Raw genomic sequence first — 21,744 nt, 5'->3', positions numbered from 1 at the left:
ATACTCACGTTAATGCGACCGTGGTGTAGTTCGTCTACAGCCTAACCTTAGCTTTTTACTTCTGGCGACTGCATTTACACTTCAAAAATCATAAAAGGGGTGTTTATTTGTGAAGATTATCTTGCTGAACAAAACGTGTAAGTTTGCTACTGAGCTTATTTTCTGCAATAATCCATCCATTGTCGAGGGAACCAGAGCGGTGCTAACTTCCTGGTTGGCCTACAAAAACACGTCATCCCTGGAGCACTCTATAGAAGCTGCAATTTATCCAACACAGATAATCAGAGGCTACATATCCTTACATATCCTTTACTTGACGTACCCTATAATCAACTATAACCACCAACTTAACAGTGATTGTTACTGCCCTTAAACTGTTTTTAAGGGCCTTGGATGGCGGTAGCTCAGGTAGTAGAGCAAGTTGGTCATTATTGGTGGATGAAGGGAACTGGGAAAACATAAAAAAGACTGGGATGCACCCGATTAATCATCTGGACAATGAGCAATAAAGGGAATAAATCAACTGTGGCCCTTAGTTCTCAGATAAAGATGGTGACAGTGTGTATGTGTTGTGAACCCATGCAGCATATTAAAGATACGTATATAAGTCTTGAAAAAAGAAGAGCAATTACAACTTTAACATGTTGTAAAACTGCTTTGAATTTTAAAAAAAATGTCAAGGCTTTACAAATAAAAGAAATGTTTCCCATTTCTTCAAAAATATTTATCTCTAAAAAAAAACTAAAAAAAAATTGATTCTTTCAGACTAACTCAAGACTTTCTGTATTAAAATAAAAAAACATATTAAAAATGATAATTTACGAACTGGTATTAAAAGTCAACCAGTATCAAAAAAGCTTGAATTATACCCAAACCTAAAAACTGTAATATCTTCATCACTCTAGATTGCGAGCACTTATTGCTGCATCATGACAGTTTCCCAGTACACCATGTGTCTTCTGTGACATGCCTGCAGTAAAACACATGTCCAAATGTGGGAGTTTGATGTTTATGTAATTTCTTTTCTCTTGGGCAATCATTTTCGTAGAACTCTATTTTTTGAAAACCCTTGTAGGCCTGCACAGAACCAGTTCATTATTTTAAAAGCACGACTCCACCAGCGCCACCTCCTCTACGCTGACTCACTGTGCAAACACCAACATGCACGTGTGTTGGATTTTATGCAAATTATTATGTCCGAAAACCACTCAATTAATCTGAAGAGATTTGCAGGGACTGTTCATGTGCACCTTAGCAACAACGCCTTAGTTCATTTTTGCGTATACATAGTACATAGTCGGACAACCGATGCTACAAACTGGAAGTGAAAGACTCTGCTCCGTACAGCACAGAGTAGCAGGAGTCAGATTTCAAACATGCGGGACGAGAGTGAGTTGACAGACAAGACGATGGTGGAGGATTTGGTGTCAAAGTGAAAAGCAAAAGCACCTATTTGGCAATATTTCAGATTTAAACCCAATGCTATAAGGGAACCCTAACATTAATGAGGAAATCGCCGTGCGGAGGAGCTGTGCCAGGTGGAAACCTGCGGCCCCACAGCGAAAGAGAGAGGCCAGGAGAGGCCAGACACACAGCAATCAAACGTTAACAATCAAAGAAAGCGCTCTAAATATATTGACCATCATCTTTTCTGGTAAAATGTCCGATGTAATCGGTAACATTGGTGTTGTCATAAGTTTATTAACAGGAGAAATCAATTTCATTAGAATACTTTTCTACCAAGGAAATAATCCCAATCAAAACAGTTGACAGCAGGGTTTTATCCCAGTGGTTCCCCAACTTTTTGACCTGTGACCCTTTAAAACAAAGCAATGTCCACTTGTTGCAACCCTGCATGTGTTTACGAGCTATGAGTTCAACTAAACAGATGTAGATATAAAGGGCTCATTCTAAGCTAACGAAAACATAATGATTCTTAGTTTCAAGTGATTATACACAAATGAAAACATAGTTATGAATATTACATTCCATTGCTGCCAATAGATCCCCCGAAATGTTACCCATTGTTCCTTTAATCACTTTACAACCACTCATATTGATCATGTGATCTTTAGGAAGGGTCCTCGCCACGGTTTGGGAACCACTGGGTGACCCCGAGTAACCAGGACACTGTGTCTGTAAAGAGACTGTTGAGTTAATTTAAGTAATTTGTAAAAGTGTTCCATTCACCTCCGATGACATCTTTGACATGTCATAGCAGGAAAAGCACAGGTGTAATCAATATCATTAATAATGACTGCACCGCATTTACCTGTGCCAACTCCAGGTTGCTGGTATTATGCATGCTGGCTCAGCAACATGTCTTACAGGAATACTTAATGAAAGAGAACCATCATTAAGGTTATTAGTTACACCTGTGCATTTCCTACACAGACAACACAGAGGATAGATGGTAAAGACACAACAGCTGTAGTGAACTACACTAGTGAAAGTGTGGGAACTCCAAAGCTGTCTACAAGATAATCACTAGTGCATTATTGATCTACTGATATTGCCATCATGAGGTGGAATTCAACAAAGTGAAAAGTGTTTACTGAAGTATAATCTGTGCCGCTGTAGGAATGGAGGGTTTTAAAGCAAACATCCAAATGTACATCCATCATGGCAGTCTATGTTTGATTCCTGCCAAGTGAGGCGTAGATTTGTCCCATTTGATCAAAATGAAATTCTAGCGAAAAGTGTGGACACTCTCGCCCTAGACAGAGGACTCTAAATTTAATATAAGAAGAGGAAATGCTATTGCGCTGCACAAAGTTATTTTAATGTTGTTTGGCTTGTGTAACCAAGCAGGACGCTTAAAAGAAAAACACATTCATAGCTTCTTGATCCTTCGCTTACTTCCCATTGCAATTAGAAGTCACCAACATCCAACGTAACCTGCTACAGCTCATATAATCTCTAATTATTACAAAATATTGCAGATGGAATTCTTGTTATTATCAAGAGAGATAAAAAAAAAATCAGAGTGGAGAAATATTCCCAGACAAACACAACCCTTTTGTCTTCAAAATAATTTCACATTTACTGTGGCCTGCTCAGGTGGTGGTCCTGCTGGCTAATGGGCCCCTATCAGGAGTTAATGACAGGGCTGGGGGACTGGATACAAGTCAATTAGAGGGTTAACAGGGTGTAATCTGTAAAGCATTGGCCCACACACAAGCCAAACTGAATCCATAACGCTGACCTGGGGTCACTGGGTTCAACAGAGAATCTGTCTCCATCAGCTCAGCTTTATGACACCCACTTTCAATAGATAAGCAGACACACTCTCAATACTCCATACAGTATGTACAGTACTTGTCATATAACAATATCAATGTCTTGACACACTCCTTTATAATTACTGTGCTTATATTACAACAGTTGATTCAGATTTTAAAGTGGAGGAAGGCAATGTTTAGTAGCTGCACTAGCATGAGCACACTGGATCAGACATCATTTTAAAGCTAAACAGAAGCTAAACTAAATTGTATTTTATTAACATGGTTAATAAGAGGTCATTTGAACTTTTACATAAATAGCTGGTTCCACATTCAGACTGTAGAATGGAAAAATATGTTTAACTCCTCAAGCAGGCATAGAACTATTTGTTTTTGGCCAGTTATGAGTATGCACTACGCAACAACTGAATGCATAATGTGCATAGGTGGTAAGAAGCACAATGTAAACTTCAGGCATTGCAGTTTTAATGCTACAAGAATATCACAGGGAAAAGAAAGAACAAAAAACAATCTAAAAATAAAACAACACATAATTATTCAACTTTTAGACTCTTTTCCCACTGGGATATTCCCCCTGCTCTTGCATGCTTACACCATAACAGCATAATCAAAAATAGCACAGTCGCATGAACAAAGCAAATTATTCTCCCAGCTGGAGCATAATTTGAGGGAAATTGAGTCTAAATAAAAAAAAGTGTTTACAGGCATTAAAATGTGGTACTGTTAAGTTTACAAAAAATATGACAAAACTGGTGCCATGATTTATTCCACACTGGTAGTCTGTCTAGCAATATGGGGGAGTGAAAGGCAAATTTTGGGAACAGACAACAATTAAGGGTAAATGTCAATTAGGTTTGGTCACTGAGGTCTCAGCCTTTGGGTTTCTATTGACCCTGGGTAACACGTAGGGCTGCTGCTGGTGCTAAACTAGTGTGAATGCCAAAGGCAGGCCATTCGATAACTGCTGGTGTTTTCATCAATATGTGTAACACTCACTGCCATTGGTCACATCTAGCCAGGCTCAGCTGGGATTCTGGTGACGAGATGGGCCATATCGACTAGGCAATAACCCTGGGCCTGTTTATGACACTATCAATTCCCAGCTGTATTGATTTTCATTGCGGCTGCAAAAATACTCTTCAGTTGCACACCCAAACACATGATAGCTGTGGAATCACACATGCACTCACAGAGAATGGTAAAAACAAACAAACAAAGAAAACCCCAATGGGCAAGTGCACTAAGGCACATGTTCACACTATGATTGAAGACCTTTGTGCAACTATAAACAAATATTCAGGCGCATACACACACACACATACAAACTCATAAATGGCGGTACGTCAGCAGTGAGAGCAATCAGTCTGGGGCTGTTTGGTATCAAGGCCACATGACAGCCAATAAATTAACTATGATTTGCTCCCACCGTGTCATGGCTGAGGTTTTAGCCCCCACATCAACTACTCTGGCTTTTCAAAGACTCAAGAACTCTGCATGTGAGTCTTAAGCTGGGGACACACCAACACGACATCAGAGAACTAGTAGCGACGAAGGCCGCCTATTGGGTCGCCTCACGTTGTTTTGGCCGACAAGTTGCACCCGAACACACCGCAAAGACTACAGGCGACGGCCAGTTAGCATTCAACATGCTGAATCGGCCCGAGGGAACTCCAACACGGGCGTACTAGAGCCGACGATGCGGGATACACCAAAAAACAACAACTAGACTGACAGACGCTCACCGACGGCCCAAAACTGTCCGACGGTCTACCGTCGGCTTAGTGTGTCAGGGCCTTTAGAGGAGACTTGTGCTGAGAGAGTCCTAGCCGTGTCCCTGACACCACAGTAACAAGTGCTGGTGGTCAAATGCCTACACCGGCTAGTGAGTCATCCTGCTGCTGTAGCCCCATTCTGCTTTCCCACAAGGCCATGCAAAATGCATGACAGTAACAAGGAATGTTTGAAAGAAAATGTGCAAACACACATAGGCCATGCACATGTACACAGCCACACACATACACAGAGAATACATGTAATCATTACACAAAGTGCTATAGTCATTTAATCAGCAGTGAGTGTGCATAGACATACACACAGGCTTCTACTCGTGGAAGTACACACCAGCTGATCTAGTTTCAGCTCCAAGTGTGTGTGTGTGTGTGTGTGTGTGTGTGTGTGTGTGCGTGTTTGTATGTGTACATAGGGAGGGCTGAGCATAGAGTGAAGTGCTACTCTAAAGCCCAACAGGATTTTCCAATCAAGAGCAGCGGAAAGATTAATAGAGGCCTATTGCATGTTCTGTAGTGAAAGCAGCGCAAAAGAGAAATTATTAGGACATGCAGCTGCCACTTGCTGAGTTTTTTTTTTATTATTATGAAATATTAAAGAGATTCAAATTAACAGACAGGCTGAGCTGCCATTAGCTCAAGTGTGAGTGGTGCTCCAGTGCCATGAATGGCCGAGTCGAGCTACTACTGTCCTTGCATATGATGTGTCAACCGTTCCCAGATAGGTTGAGTGAAATCAGGTTTCCCCTCATTCTGTGATCTGGTGCCAGAGACTGAGAGCAAAGATTTAGACCCCTTGAGGAAGTATCTAAATCTTTTCGACGGCCTTCTTTCCTTAATCTGCCGAGCAAGGTTTGCCGAATTCAGAGCAATACCGACTGCCCTCCAGACAAAGCCAAAGCAATGAACATGAGTCCACTCTAAATCTCTCAGCTCAGTGAATGGATTCCATGTAGGATGCCTCTGCTGGGTGGATGAGACGCCCTCTCTGACTTTCTCGAAGGCCGTTTTCTTGGAGGGAAAACGATGATGTCATGCAATCATTCGCCGGGGCCTCACGGGATGACGGGGGATGTTGTGATTCAGGGTTATACATTTATGGCTAGGACTCCCACAGCTGTCAGCCTCGTAATAGACTGGATAAAAACATCCTGCAACCACTAGTGTATCACAGGGAGCCATTTTCTGAGGGAGCCTGTAGCTTTCAGATGACCGTGAAGAGAAGAAGACAAAAGAATGGGATGGGGGGGAGGGTGTTTTTTTGTGTCAAAGTCTTCAAATGCTTCCAGAGAAAAATACCACAAACCTCACCTTGCTCACTGAATGCTAACATGACACATTTCCTCAATTGTTCTCATTTGATCAGTGTCAAAGTCAACACGGAAATAGCTTGATCATCACAGCACTTGAGAAGTAAGGTGGTGAGTAATTTGACTCATCTAGCCATCACACCTCAATGAATGCGACACAGCAAGAGAAGCCCAAGCATGCTAACCTACAACCCTTTCCGCTCCTCTGCCTCTTACAAAGAAAAGAGAGAATGATCAGCCAAAATGAAAGAGAAAGATAGAGGGAGGAAATTTAGCAGAGGAAACCCCAAAAAGGAAATATGCATCTAGGCCACTGAGTCATTTCCCTTGTGCTTTGCCTCTTCCTCTTCTTCTTTTTCAAATATACACTGACAGTATAAATTATGTACATCATCACTGAGGTTTACACAGAGTGGGAGAGGGCCCATGGGTTTTAGGACTTAGCATTTCAGCTTTTTATCCCCTGTAAAGTCTGCCCGCAATTAGTTTGGGAATTAATTCAGGCTCAGAACTTAGCCTCCCCCTTCCTCTTTTAGATCTACTGATTCATCCAAGCCTCTTTTACACACACAAAAAAAGAAAGGGTAAGTAAAAAATAAAATATCTGCCCTGTGGAGGATAGATTTTACCCACACATATGACTTAGTAAAGTAACACCAACATTATAGTAATGTGGTTTAATACAAGTCACTAAACTAAACTACATGTTTGCTAATTCCACGCTCAAGGCCTTTTCACACCGGGGACGCAAACGAAAATATTAAATAGTTGTTGCAGATTTTTCGCGTTCAAACCTTTCACACCAAGGCTGAAACAAATATTTACGTTCTGTGCATTCCACCGAAAATTAAAGTTTCGCACCGTCACACAATCATCGATGCATAAGTTGTTTTTACTATAATAAACCCACACTCAACTCCATGCACTGGAGACAAGCTAGTTATTATTCCAAGTGGGCAGGTTTGTTACATGTGGTCGCATTTCCTATGAAGCATGTTATTGTAACGAGTGTAAATGCTGAGCTTACTGCACTGATTTTCATCATTCATGACTGGATTGGATCATATACAGCCGACGTGTTTATTATACGTGATACATGGCCTTTAATACAAGGCTTTATAGTCAGTTTATAATGGTCAGCTAACCTCCAGGGCTCTGTAGATTTCTCAAGGAAAGACAGTGAATTCATATGCTTCAATTGCTGGTAATAACAATAATAGGCTAATAATAATAATAATAAGGCTGTACCAGATAGTTTGAAGCATCAGAGTTTCATTCATAACGTTGACATTGTAATTATTATTACTAAATAACTTGCAGGAACATTGCATGAAATAGTCCACCTTCTCTCTCCCTCACACACACACACAGAGCGACTTGCCAGCTGGCACACACCTGTAACGGGGCAGTCTAGCAGCAATCAGTTCCATCCATAAACAGAGTTATGACTTTGACTTCCGAAAATCTATTGATCCTGTGAGCAAACATTATTAGTTTGTTGGTTGGTTGGTTTTTATCGGCGTCCGAAATTCACAGAAATCGAAACAGCTGCGGAAAAAACCCCATTGCATTGCGAAATACGATAGCTTCAGATTCGGTGTGGATAGGCTCATAGAGTTAGATGGGATTGAATTTTTTAATTTACGTGTTATTTATTTGCACAAATTATGCGTGTTTGGTCTAAAAAAGGCCTTTAGAGTGGGTATGTGTGAGAGATGGTCAGGCCAATTACATAAAAAAGAATCAATGTGCATCAATATGCCAACTGTAGCCAAAGCGTCGGGTCTTTAAAACCCCAGGCACTGAAGTATTGATGAGTTTTGTTAAACAACTACCCAATAAAAACAGACCTGACTACAGGCAACACTTTGGCTGGGATAGGCCAGGCTATGTCAAATAAAGATCCCCCTTCCTGTACCAGCACTTAATGTAAAGTAACCTGCTGATCCTCCAATGCAACCATGCTATCAGTACAACTTGTCTTGTTGTGTAAAAGTCTTCCCTATATGCATATGAGTGATTGTCCCAGACATGAATGAACCTTATAATCTTCTTCAACCAACCCCCAGTCACAAAAGACAGGGAATCTTCAATAGGGCTGCAACTAATGATCAGTTTAATTATTTATTGATAAGTCTTTTTTATCAATTAAAAAGTTGGTTGGTCAACACAATGTCACAAAAATCATGACAAAATGGTTTGGTGAGCCGACAGTGGTTTCTTCAAATTGATTGTTTTGTATTTATTAGTTAACTGGCTGAGAAGTTCAGTTTTTCACTCTGAGAGACATGTAGAAAAATAGATGTTGTAGGAACGAGCCAGGTGTCATATTTAAAGAACAGTGTCAGTCCAACAACTAGATCACCCTGCTGCCTGCACTTTTTTATTTATTCTGCTGTTTTCCCTTCATTTCAAATATTCACTGTTGCTTCAGGCTTACTGACCCTGGTGGGATCTATTAACTTCTGCAACCTCTCAACAACCCGGCTCTTTGGGAAATGGAACAGTGATTTGAGAGCAGTCACCAGTTCCTTCCAGTATATTTTCACTATCACTACATCCTCCACTTTAGCGGCGAAGTCTGATCTCACCACAAGTAAACACAGATCAGACTTACAACAGTCATGTGTGAGGAAGTATCAGAATTCAGCCCCAGTTTCTTTAATTTTCCCAAAATGCTGTGGATTTTCTGATGCTACTGTACAACTGAAAAGTCTTAATTCCCGTGTCCCTCTAGACTTAGGTGCAATCAACAGTTTAAAAAGCAAATCAATGAATGACTGCTTAATCATGCTGTACAGTGATCATAAAGTGTGTCAGCAATAAAATCCAGCCTGTGATTATTGGTGAGAACAGTAACTTGAACCTTGACATCTAATCTGACAGTATTATTGGCCTGCTTCCTGCTCATTTACTGTAAATTGGTGAAAGAATAATGGGCTTTCCTATCTGACATGGCCCCTGTATCACACCAGGAAACAATAGCTGGACAAGGGTCATGCTGTCTATGAAAAACCAGGAAGGGCGTGTGCATGCATCGGCATCTTTGATACTCTCACGGCCTGATGATTTAACCATTTCCTGACTTGCCCTCTGGGATGATATCATCCCTGCAATTATCCCAGGGTTCGTGGCCTCCTGGCTTTGCAGTGCAGCACATCTGGTTCATTTGTGTTTGTGCATGATGAGAGAGGAAACGTGAACAAGAATGAGTAGTGGGGCGGGGTGTTGACTTGCAGAGTTTCCTCCAAGTCACAGTTTAATTGGACAATTGTTCAGTTCAACCTCGGGCTCTCTGGGTTCACAAAGGCATACATAGCTGTCCAAGCATGGACTATTAAGCAAGAAAAGGGTGGCAGAAGTAGTAGCTTTGTTGCCTTCTTTTTCCTCATGAGAAACTCCTATGTTCCCTAATGCAATATGACACACCATTCACATCCTGTCTGATGAATCAGAGATAATGGCAGCAACTATGGGAGGAGGCTGAAATACAAGAAAATAGCTGAGTTGTCCAATGGTTAAAACGTGCAACCTCCATAAATAGCCTTGATGTTGTCTTGAACTATAAATTATTGGTGGGGAATCCTACGATAGACATATTCAGCCAGGCCGAGCCACAGACTTAACTAAAAAATACAAAAATTTAAGTCACATTTAGCCTGATTCACTGCTGGCTGGCGAGAGCGCGACACAATCTCCCCCAGATTCATCAGAGGCAAATCTCCACTTGACCCAATGGAGGCAGTCCAGTCACAGCATTAGGGCTGCATAGAGCTTGGGCAGAGGCCTAGTTTCTCTTGGGACTGGGGGGATGGGGTGGGTTTGGCACATACTCTGGGAGCCCGACAGATGAGGAGTTATCAAGCATTTACGTCAGACCAAAAAGGTTCAGTGCGATCTTGCCAGGCGACATCACCCTTAAAAGCCCTGCATCGTTTGGTAATGCTATGGACTGAAAGCTTGTCAACAGTCGTTAAATAATACCAATATTGGCAACAGTGCCCACTGATGCGCTGCCATGAAAGCGCTCAACCAACACACCAGTGAAATGTGCTCTGCAATGACACTTTAAAAGAAATGAAAGGCAGTTTCGGAAACATGTTCTAAAGGCGCCGAGTAGAAATTATGATGTAGAACTGTGAGACACAAAAGCGCTTTGGGCAGGCAAAGGAAGCTCCCAAAATAGAGCAGTGTGGTGCAGTGTATTACCTCACCCCCACTCACATAAGCAAATGTGTCCATCACAATCATGCATCCTAAGCCTTGCTGACATGCCCCACTCTGCTAAGCTAGCAGCGCGGCACATACTGGAGTTTTCCCAGCCGCTTGCATACAGGGGAGAGTCAGCAGAATGGACGCAAATTTTAGGCCTATGACATGACACTTTCAATTTTTTAAAAGACGCCTATTACAGTGAACCATGTAGTTCTAAAAATACTCCAGCCTAAACCCTTTCCTTCATTCTGCTGTGCTAAATTAAGCCCTAGACCCAGGAGGGGTGGTGGTGGGCAGAGATAAGGCAAGCCAGCCATCAGCAATGGTGATGTCTCTTTGGGTGATGATGATGGCTGCTCTTAATTCCCCAGCACTTCAGCTTGGCCTAGTCATGGAAGAGCAGAAAGAGGCTTGCAGATTTCACAGGAGAGCTGGAGACAGATGTAGCCGGACATAATGGGGGTTGAAAAAAGGGGAGGGGGGGCAAACTCATGGTCACAGCTGCAACCTCGCCAGAGGATTGGAGGCGCGCGTCTAATGAAGGGTTGTAATCAAGTCGCTCATACTAACCTCCCACACCCAGCAAGGCCGACTTGCCAAAATGCCTCTCTTATGACAGAGGGTTTAGTATGCTTGAGGAAGAAAACAATGAGAGGAAGAACACTCCATGTAATGCACAAGATACAATGACGTGTTTAACTACCAATCTGTTCTGCATTTTGGCATATAACATATCTGTATTGCGTGCGGTAAACAAGTTAAGCCAGATGTCACGCTAGCAGAGAGCCTATGAAAGGTGTGAAAAATGAAAAAAAGATTAGACCTGCCAGGTGAATAAAGGCTGGCATGTGCCTCCAGACACGAGCCTACATTTAAAATGCCACAATAAATGTCTTTTAATGTACTTCAATGGATGACAGCCGGATCTTTACCAAAGATCTAAACTGGTTGGTCAGACAAAGACAATTTTCAGCAGTGCGAGGTGGCGAGTGAACAGCAGAAGTGGCACAATCACTAGGGAGGCATTTGTTGATGAGACATCTGTTGGGCCGTGACTTCCTCCCCTCCGAGACTGCTTTCAGTAGACCAAGGCCATGACTCAGGTCTGCACCAGCTGCTGGGCCATGACTAGATCCATTTCACATTTTTCCCTGTGACTCCTATCATGGTTAGGGGTGCAAATACACAGTTTCCATCAAATCCAGAAGTAAATGCAGATGAAAGAGTGTCTGATTACGACTTGGCCTTTTGGGCTTTCATGGACTTGGACCAACAGATAGATGATTAAAAAGACATTTTGCTTAGGAAGTGAAGTTTTTCACACATTTAATTAAATTGAGAAGATAGATGGTTGAGTCTATCTTGGTTACAAACACTGCCTTGGTGCCCATCAGAAGAAGGCTTAGGGATGCACCCGCTGTGATGAGCATGGGCATGTGCATGCAGTCCTCATGATTGGGTAATTAATTTAACTACTGCTACTGCAGATTAATCCTGTTACCAAATATCTGTACTGGTTCTCTCGCTTGCTGGCTTCACAAGACCATGATCTTGCAGCAGTGCAGAGTTTTGCTGTCTTTTGAAATCATCATTAAAAACAGTACGCATTAACACATCTGCTAGTAGAGGAGAGGTGGGGGTAGTGAGGGCATAATTCTCCTTGTCATCTGAGACAGCATTCCTATATTAGACATGCTAAACCAGATCACTGCAGAACATTAAGCCTGACAGCAGCGCTTTAATATTTGATGCACTCTGCTACCGTGGCATAAACCACCAAACTGCTGTAGCACAGGCTAAACTGACAATTCTCTGATATATTCTTCCAAAGTCACGCTTCCATCACATGGAAGTGGGGAAAAGTTCATCGCTTTCAGCAGAGAGTTGTGAAAGATGCTGAGATGGATTAGTCAGCAGGGAGGAGAAATGTACGGTTTTTCACTGGTGCTTTCAACAGGTTGCCCTAGATGCAAAACAAAACCTGCCAAGACTTTCTCTACTGGCATCAAGGGTTCCAACTTTTGGAAAATATCATCATGGCTGTCTTACAGATATGTAGAGCTGACCTAGCACACAGCCAGTAAACTCATTACAGGGCTGGTGGAAAGCTATGAGACATATATGCCTACCAGCGGGCCTGTCACGGTTCTTCGACAGCAGAGCAGGTAAACTTGTTAACTTTGACATCCACATGACCCCCCGACAAGAGGAGGGGGAGGAAGGAAGAGTCACAGACTGGTAAGACATCACTTACTAAGTCATAGCAGGGACAGAGGAGGCTGTCCGAAGTTTTCAGTGCTAATTAAAATAGGCCCAGGTTCTGTAAGGCCAAAAGCCTGCATGTATGCTTTCTGCTTGGTCTTAAATTAGATAAGTCAGGATTCAACTGAGACTGACAAGAGATTGCATTAGGCACCGCAGCACATTAGTAGAGCTGTGAAGCAGAAGCTAAAACAGGCACATAGAGGTCACACCAACAATGTAACTACTTTCGCCTGTTTTACAGTGCGGCTAGAAACTGCTGCAGCCTTTATAACAATGAAATGTAGACAGGCATTCTGCAGACACAAGAAATGTTGGTGATTAAGGAGCAGAGCTGTGAAGTTAATGTAATAATTTACAGCTCCCATGAGGACAAATTCACTCATCAGGGTCAGAGGTTAGGCTCAGCAACAGAATAACAGACTCAAACGCTCTGCAGCATATTGGATACGTGCCACCATGTGGGTTTGAATCTGGTCACCAAATTTGGGGAGATGTCCTTCACACTGTTCTATACTAGGGGCGGGGGGAAAAAAATCTATTCATATATGTATTGCGATTGTTTTTTTAACGATTTTTTAAAGCCAGAATAGATTTATTTGATTAATTTGAGTCACTTGTGGTATGTAACCGAAACCAGACCAGAAACCAGACAACGCTGCACATGAGTTGGTGCGTTTACCCGCGTTACCCGTCAACATCACAAACGAATGTGCAAATTGATTCAACTGACAAAGAACCAGATGAACAAAAAACAAAAAGGAAATTTGTGAAGTCTTTGGAGGCGAAATATCCCGGCATCTTTGAGCTGGATGGAAAATGACTGATCATGGAGAGTCAGTGATGAAAAAATTAGGTTTCAAATGATGACATCATTTAATTGGTTCACGTGACATAATCGGCAAAGCCTTGAATTTTTTATACAACAATTTCTTCTCGTTGTCAGCCCCCGAAAAAGTGTATTCTGACAATTTGCCTTAAGTCTAATCTTGAACCCGATTTAAACCAGTCATGTGTGCAAATGGGATCCTGCCTTTAGTGTGAACATGGCCTCAGTGTGAGCATGTCTGGCGCACACCCCCACCCACCCCCTGTCTCTGACAGCCACATCAGCCAATTGTCAACAGCAGCTGATGTGTCCTTCCCCAGTGCATCCATCAGCGTGCACACATCCACACACACAACACTGGTACTCAAAGGGATTTGTGCAAATTCATGAGAAGACCTCTGGCTAACGTCTCAATAATCTCTCACACAGCGCTATAAAAAGACATGACTGGTAGCATTATGCCTCTGCATGTAAAGAAGGCTTGTTGTCACATTATATATAGAGAAATTGATTTTAAAATGCCAGAATCAATATATTTGCTTCATTTGAGTCTATGCGGAGGTAGAAGGAAGTTACCACTTTTATTGTTGTAGTCTGAGTAACGTGATGTCATATCCGTTCCGTATCCATCAACCAAAACAAACCGCAGTCGGCCGCAGCGACCCGAAACGACAAAGCAGAAAAAGGCGGAGGGGCCGCGTGAATACGCCCTGCATCCTCACATGTTAAATCCAAAGTGGTAAACACTACACATAGAGTAAAGTATGTAAACACTTTGGGTTTCACACTTTGCCAGGAAAAGCAGAGCTAGACATCACGGCTAAAGCTATGGACAGGAAACTCCTGTGGACAGGAAACTCCTGTTATGGACAGGAAACGTTATGATTACGTCCGGTTTTCAAAATAAGGTCTTATATGATTATATTCACCAGATGTATAAAACATTATATGTCCCTTATAAATTATTATATTTGACTAACTAGATATGGCTAACACATTTAGCACGTCATAACCTGTGTATTATCAGCCTGCACAGTCACCCTTTCCGTATCAGTCCAACAGCTTGGATGAGTGAAACATTTACCTGAAAATAGGGTCACCAGATCCCAACAAATCAAATGTGGGACAAAGTGTATGTTTGTGTGGGACAATGTGGGACACGTTACCAAGGCTGAGAGGTAGTGCAACATTTTTATATAATGTCTATCTAACTTAAATAATAAACATTTCTATTCTGCCCCTTATCTTGTAACATCTCTATGCTTTGCCAGAATGTATCTATAAATCGGCACATCTCTTTTTGAGTCGCATGTTTCTTGTGAGACTCACATGTACTGTGTCGCTTTATGTTGTATTCCCCCCCTGTGAAATTGAAAAATAACTGGCAAATTTCGCAAAAAACTCTTGTAAGTAGTCCTTGTTGTAGTTGCATTTGTTTTTCTTTGTGGTAGTTTCCATCATATTCAGCCATTGGATTAAAGCCAGATTTTAGAAAAGCGTCTGTCCTGCAGTGGTTTGACTCTTGAAATCTAGAAAATGTGGGACAGCAACAACTGGGATAAAAATGCTGTGCAGTCCCTCGTAAAGAGGGACACCTGGTACCTGAAAATGGCCCAGTCAAAGTAAAATCACAAACGCTGAACTGCCCTACAGTAGATGCCATGACTAATAAGGAAGTGTGTTACTTTCTGTTCCCTCTCTCGGTTGCTTGGTCAATATGTTGCAAATGAGCCTACTAGATACGGGTAATGTGAACAAGGGAGAGGACTTGCACAATGGTCCTGTGCCCTTTGAACTGCTGCAAAACTGAAGTAGGTCACTGAAACTCTTGTAAAGTAAAGCTCACTTGTTTCCCTCAAAAGATCTCTTACTCTGCATTACGACGGAGTATTAGGGCCACATTGAGGGGAAAAAAATCTGAGGTTTTGAGAATAAAGTCATACTATTTCAAGAAAAAAAAGTCGTAATATTACGAGAATAAAGTCATAACTAAACTGTCATTTCCTCCTCCACAAAAGAGGCAACTTCCTCCAGGTCCGTGTGGTTCTTTCTTTGGAATAAACACAGTTTCTTGCACAATCTTTTCAAGGTCCTGATACTTGTGATAATGTGGTGCTGATGTGCCAAAAGATTAAGTATTTCCTTATTTGTGAAACCTATACTAAAGTATAACTTCACACAGGCGGCACGCTGCTCTATTTCCCCTCTAAAATAACACGTAAAATTACTACTTTATAATATTATGACTTTATTCTCATAATACGACTGTTTTTCTTGTAAACTTATGACTCTATTCTCATAATATCACGGCTTTTTTTCTCGTAAACCTTTGACTTTATTCCCTAAATTTTATGACTTTTTTTCTCGTAAACTTATGACTTTATTCTCATAATATTACGATCTTTTTTCTCGTAAACTTATGACTTAATTCTCATAATATTCCGACTTTTTTTCTCGTAAACTTATAACTTTATTCTCATATTACAACCTTTTTTCTCGTAAACTTATGACTTTATTCTCATAATATTACGACTTTTTTGTCATAAACTTATGACTTTAGTTTCATATTACAACTTTTTTTCTCATAAACTAATGACTTTATTCTCATAATATGACTGTTTTTCTCGTAAACTTATGACTTTATTCTCATAATATCACGACTTTTTTTCTCAGAAACTTTTGACTTAATTCTCTCAATATTATGACTTTTTTTCTCTTAAACTTGTGATTTTATTCTCATAATATTATGACTTTTTTTTCGTAAAGTTATGACTTTATTCTCTCAATATTAGGACTTTTTTCTCGTAAACTTATGACTTTAGTCTCATAATATTACGACTTTTTTTCTCGTAAAGTTATGACTTTAGTCTCATAATATTACGACTTTTTTCTCATAACCTAATGACTTTATTCTCATAATATTACGACTTTTTTTCTCGTAAAGTTATGACTTTTTTTCTCGTAAACTTATGACTTTAGTCTCATAATATTACGACTTTTTTTCTCATAAACTTATGACTTTATTCTCATAATATTACAATTTTTTTTCTCGTAAAGTTATGACTTTTTTTCTCGTAAACTTATGACTTTATTCTCTCAATATTATGACTTTTTTCTCGTAAACCTATAACTTTATTCTCATAACACGACTTTTTTTCTCTTAAACTTATGACTTTATTCTCAGAATATTACGACTTTTTTTCTCGTAAACTTATAACTTTATTCTCATAATATTACGCCCTTTTTTCTTGTAAACTTATGACTTTATTTTCATAATATTACGACTTTTTTTCTCGCAAAGTTATGACTTTAGTCTCATATTACAACTTTTTTTCTCATAAACTAATGACTTTATTCTCATAATATTACGACTTTTTTTCTCGTAAAGTTATGACTTTTTTCTCATATGACTTTTTTTTCGTAAACTTCTGATTTTATTCTCGTATTACGACTTTTTTCTCGTAAACTTCTGACTTTATTCTCGTATTACGACTTTTTTCTCGTAAACCTCTGATTTTATTCTCATAATATTATGACTTTTTCTCTTAAACTTATGACCTTATTCTCAAAATATTACGACTTTATTCTCATAATATTACGACTTTTTTCTCGTAAAATTATGACTGTATTCTCATAATACTACGACTTTTTTTCTCGTAAATGTATGACTTTATTCTCATAATATTACAACTTTTTTTCTCGTAAACCTATGACTCTATTCTCGTAATATTATTACTTTTCTCTCAAAATCTCAGATTTTTTGTTTTTTCCCTCAATGTACCCCTAATACTCCGTGGTACAGCATTACCTCAAGACATGTCAACTATTCTGCGAAACAAATGTGTGTGAAATTAGTTTTTTCAACCCCTTCTTTGCACATCTAGAGTAGAACAGATACAGTACAGTCAGAATACACTATAAATCAATTTGAATGACACGCAGGTGCAATGTCATAATATGGGATTAAATCCTGGTGATCCTTGCCTCAAACGGCGTGGGCAGGCTTCTTAAAATAAATCTTTACAAATGACACAGTTTAGCAAACACAGGTTCTGCCGCCTCTCACTCATGCGCTCTACACATACACACACACACACACACACACACACACACACACACACACACACACACACACACACACACACACACAAGAGATGACATCATGTTGGGTCAGCTTGGGTTTTAGTGCTCAGCATGCTATATCTTACATCTGCCATTTCGAGCGCGTCATGTTAGCCTACATTTTACTTTGAAAGGGGCTTGTTATTTAACCAAGCATGCACATCCATGCATGCATGCAGGTAAGAACCTCTTGCAGCCTGCAAGGACTTAACAAAAATATGAATGACGTGATTGTGTTTGCATTAAAATGAATGCGAAATCGTGCGAAAAACAAAAGTGTCAAGGATGCATGAGACAACGGGTGCAGAGAACGTAGTAAAAATGTGTTTCGGCTCATGTGTAGTGGACGTTACACCGTCTCTCAACAGAAAGCCATTGTGACTGTGCGTTGATAGTAAAAAATCTCACTCACAGTCACAACAATGTAGGATGCAATGGAAGGTACCACAGTCATTTTTTCCACGCAGACTACAAATGCATGACAATGCTAAAAAATAACACCCAGGACAAGTTTCCTATAGCGTCCACCGTCATGTCAGCTTCAAAAAACAAATGTACACTTTCATTTACAACCTGTCACCCCCGTGTTTTTGCTCTCCATATACTCACCCCCCTGAGGAAGAAACCAAGCAGCAAAGAAAGCGTCAGTTCACACACAGCAGCAGCAGCCAAGTATCCAGCGTAGATTTTTGAAGCAGGTGCACAAAAAGACATCAATCAACAAACATGCACTTAAAAAAAAAAAGAAGCAAACCTACGCACTTAAAACAGCAGCGAGCTGATGCTGCTGCTCTCCAGCACTCTTGAGCGGAGTGGCGTTGAAACAATATAGCCGAACAACGTCGAAAAACCAGGCGACGGTGGTCATTTACAACTTGTTTATTTAATATAGCCAACTCCTAACTGCTTTAGCTTTCAGTAGCTTAGCCGTTGAGACAAGAGGAAGTGTCATGTCAGTTTGCTAGCAAGCGCCTGTTAACCGTTAACAAACAGTGACAGCGACACAACAACAACAACAGAGAGAGAGAGGGGGAAAAAAACAACAACAACTCACCTTTAGTAAAAAAAAAATAATAATAAGTCGTCTTTGTTCTCACTTCTTCGGTATAATTTTTAGTCCGACTCTGGAGATGTGTCGGTGTGACTTTGTGTGAAGAAGTGCTGTCAGTTGGTGTGTGTGGACTTCCTGAATGACGGAGCTCGAGCAGCCGCACGAGCACAACCCCTCGCGCCTCGTTGTGTTTGACAGCTCGCGCTCTGACAGACAGCCGGAAATAAAAAGTTGTCTCGTGCAAAGTAGAAGAAGGGTCCGTGCACTTTACAGGTGTAGCCTATATTGTATAGAATAAAAAAATGTCTTATGCACAACTGGTTTACCCAAAAATGAAATGCAAAAAAAATATAGATAGCATTAAATATATCTTCCTTTCTTTCTTTCTTTCTTTCTTAAATATGTATGTTACAGTAATAATACTACACCTTTATTTCCTTTTGCAAATCATTAAAGATGCATGCACTGAGTCATACCGATTCTGTTGCAACTTCAAGTGATGGTAATCCAGGTCGTGTCCTGAATGTACTTTAGTGCAATGCTGCCACCTGCTGGTGCACTTTTTGAACTTCAACTGTAATTCAATTCATCTTTATTGACAGACTCGAAATCCATTAAAAAACATACAACACAAACAACAATACATACATTAAAATAGAAACTGCCACTTTTTATAAAAGACAGTTATACGATACCAGTCACCCCTGTGGAAACATTGGTATAACAGTCTTTTATAAAAAAGTGGCAGTTTCTATTTTAATGTCTTTATTGACAGACTCGAAGTCCATTCAAAAAACATACAACACAAACAACAATACATACATTAAAATAGAAACTTCCACTTTTTATAAAAAAGACAGTTATACCAATGTTTCCACAGGGGTGACTGGTATCGTATAACACTAAAACAAGGATTTGACAGTAGCATGATAATGGCGTTCTGAGAATCATTAAGCCAACATATGTATTTATACATATATACATACATTTAAGACAGATAGATGTACTTTATTGATCCCAAATTGGGGAAATTATTGTGTTACAGCAGCAGCCTGTTATCCAAGCAATGCACAGGAACAGTACATAAAATGTACATGTCAACACGAAAGAAATATATCCAAAGAATACAAAATATAAAGAATATTGGAATACACTATGAATATACCTGACTACTACAACTAGCATACAAAATCTAAATTATAAACATAGAATAACCCACTATATATATTAGCAAAGCGTGCAAGATGTATACATTGCCAAAGTGTGCAAGGTACATCCTTATAAAAACATAAGGATGTACCTGAAATTATGGGCAAAAGTCAGTGCAAAATAAAACACCCTTCTATATGTGTGTTTTTTAATTTATTTTATAGCATTAGCCTAGTCTACCTATAGAACCAAATAATAGCAGTAATTGAATATTATTTTTCAGATAAAACAAATACAAGGGTCAAACATTCAAACAATTAAATGTCCAACTTACTCAAATTCAATAAGTCAAATACTATCCATCTAAAGATCTGGTTGATGAAATTCAAACATCAAAACTCAAGATGTAAAATTCTAACTCAACCAGGGATAAAAACAGGGAACAAGGGGGAAAAGTATCCATGGTAGCCCGGATGTTTCAAATTAGAATTTTTCATCTTGAATTTTGGTGTGCACAGTGCCTTCCAATCTGTGTTGGTTCGCATAGCCATGATGCTACCTCAGTTTCTTACATGTTTGCACAACATAATACAATGAAACAGAGCCAGATTCTGAAAGATCAAATAAAGTTTGACAAACTTCTGCAAGACGCTGGTATTGACGACACAGTGGTGTGACTGGCAATTTTTAGGATGCTTTTTATCAATTGTTTTCTCGATTAATCAACAAAATGTTTGATCTATTAAACACCTGAAAGCCAAATATCTTGTACATGTAAGAGTAATACAAGGAATGATGTTTACCTCTGAATTGTGGACTATCACTCTGCACCACTCTGCTAAACACCCCAGATGGGACTTGAACCCACAATCCCTGGCTTAGGAGGCCAGTGCCCTATCCATTAGGCCCTATCCATTAGGCCACTGGGGCTGCATATCTAGTCATTCCTGATATTGAAAACTAAACTGCAGACTAATTGTTCGGTCTGTATCACAAAAGACAAAATTGAAAATTGCCTGTTACAGTTTCCCAGAATATGTCTGACTATTGACTGGCTATTCAGTTTACTATCACTAAGAAAAAAAGAAAAGCTCAATGATAATTGATTATCAAAATAGTTTAAAATTTCTGTCAATAGACCAATCGATTAATCAACTCTGATCTCAGCCAAAAGTGCCTAATGACCAACAAGGTCAGCGGCAAAAGGCTCTCTGTAGGTGGGCTCCTCAGGAGACTTGTTCAAGAGCAGCCGTCAGTATTATGGTGTCAAGAACTGTATAGATCGTCTACACAGGATCAAACTAGTCTACTTTCAAATGTAAAAGCCTGTTACTGTTACCAGGCTGTTACCACAGTTTGTTATGTTTATATCGTTTCTTTGTTTTTCCGGTGAAATAAAGTAAACTGACATCAACTGTAACCTTTGTGGTGGTTGCAATTATGATATGCTGCATGATTATAAGTTAAGGTTTTTGCTTAAAAGGTAGTATGCTAAAAAGCAATGAAGCATGAGACCAAATTCTGAGCTTTCTGATATTGTTGCTTACAGTAGTTTCTTGCAGTTGCATGCAGTTGTTATAAATCTGCACAGTATGTGTCTATCTTAAATTGTAGTGCAACATAAGAAATGTAAGAATAATGTGTTGGGACTTAATTCCTAACTTCCCCGATTTAAATTTGTAGTAAAATTATTACAACTAATTATTAAGAGGGTGGTTTTGTGTGACTGGGAACTTGACACAGGTGAGGAATGGTTCCAGGATCAGCGAACAGAAAG

General features: G+C 39.9%; 1 protein-coding gene and 1 non-coding gene across 5 annotated transcripts in view; both read right to left on the bottom strand.

Moving 5' to 3' along the window:
- Positions 1–19,003, bottom strand: part of taok3a (TAO kinase 3a) — a 78,612-nt gene extending 59,609 nt beyond the window's left edge. The window contains exon 1 of one of the 4 annotated variants that reach the window (XM_037777056.1): positions 18,822–19,003. The gene's annotated coding sequence lies outside the window, so the exon portion shown is untranslated. Of the gene's footprint in view, positions 1–18,376; positions 18,399–18,529; positions 18,642–18,821 lie in introns of those variants that run through there. The other 3 variants (XM_037777052.1, XM_037777055.1, XM_037777054.1) reach the window with 3 other exon arrangements.
- A 1,807-nt stretch (positions 19,004–20,810) lies between these two features.
- trnar-ccu lies at positions 20,811–20,897 on the bottom strand. The gene has a single exon. It is a non-coding gene; the product is annotated as a tRNA-Arg (tRNA).
- Between the last annotated feature and the right edge of the window lie 847 nt (positions 20,898–21,744).

Source organism: Sebastes umbrosus, chromosome 8 (assembly GCF_015220745.1).
Source record: "Sebastes umbrosus isolate fSebUmb1 chromosome 8, fSebUmb1.pri, whole genome shotgun sequence".
NCBI classification, from domain to species: Eukaryota; Metazoa; Chordata; class Actinopteri; order Perciformes; family Sebastidae; genus Sebastes; species Sebastes umbrosus.
This window is presented reverse-complemented; position numbering and strand designations above follow the sequence as displayed.